The 962-nt window shown below is 35.9% G+C and overlaps 1 non-coding gene across 1 annotated transcript; it reads left to right on the forward strand.

Moving 5' to 3' along the window:
* Positions 1 to 392: 392 nt before the first annotated feature.
* LOC118148292 (U6 spliceosomal RNA) lies at positions 393 to 500 on the forward strand. The gene has a single exon (XR_004735049.1). It is a non-coding gene; the product is annotated as a U6 spliceosomal RNA (small nuclear RNA).
* Positions 501 to 962: the final 462 nt, after the last annotated feature.

Here is a 962-nt window from a genome sequence, read left to right on the forward strand (position 1 = left end):
TCTCGGCTCACCACAACCTCCACCTCCTGGGTTCAGGCAATTCTCCTGCCTCAGCCTCCTGAGTAGCTGGGATTATAGGCACGTGCCACCGTGCCCAGCTAATTTTTTGTATTTTTAGTAGAGACGGGGTTTCACCATGTTGACCAGAATGGTCTCGATCTCTTGACCTCGTGATCCACCTGCCTCGGCCTCCCAAAGTGCTGGGATTACAACAAATACATTTTTTAAAAATTTTGTGTCACAGACATTTAAAAATTGTGATAAAATATATATAATATACAGTTTACCATTTTAACCATTTAGGGTGGCATTAAGTGCACTTGTATTGTGCAGCCATCACTACTGTCTGTCTCCAAAACTCTTTCATTATCTCAAACTGAAATTCTCTACCTGTGCTCATTTTGGCAGTACATATGCTAAAATTGACATGATACAGAGAAGATCATCATGGCCCCTGTGCAAGCATGAACTTCTCTACCCATTAAACAATAACTCCCCTTTATTTCCTCCCTAAGCCTCAAGGAACCACTGTTCTACTTTATGTCTCTACAAATAACTATAATATTATTTATGGGTTTTTCATATGTAATCTTTATAACATTGAGGTACCTTGCTGAATTTTTTAAAATCATAAAAGGATATTGAATTTTGCCAAATGCTTTTCCTGCATCATTGGAGATAATTATGATTGATTGCTTCCCCCTTCATTCTATTAATGTGGTGTACTGATCAATTATTGTATGTTAAACTACCCTTGCATTACAAGAATAAACCTCACTTGGTCAAAGAGTATAATATGCTAGTTTTAATGTTACTGAATTGAATTTGCTAGTATTTTTGTATTAATATTCTTAAGGCATATTTTTCTGTAGTTTTTTTTTTCTTGTAGTGTCTTTGCCTAGTTTTGGTGTCAGGATAATACTGGCCTCACAGAATAATTTTGAATAATTGATTCAACTTTT

The sequence above is a fragment of the Callithrix jacchus genome, chromosome 1, assembly GCF_049354715.1.
Source record: "Callithrix jacchus isolate 240 chromosome 1, calJac240_pri, whole genome shotgun sequence".
NCBI lineage: Eukaryota > Metazoa > Chordata > Mammalia > Primates > Cebidae > Callithrix > Callithrix jacchus.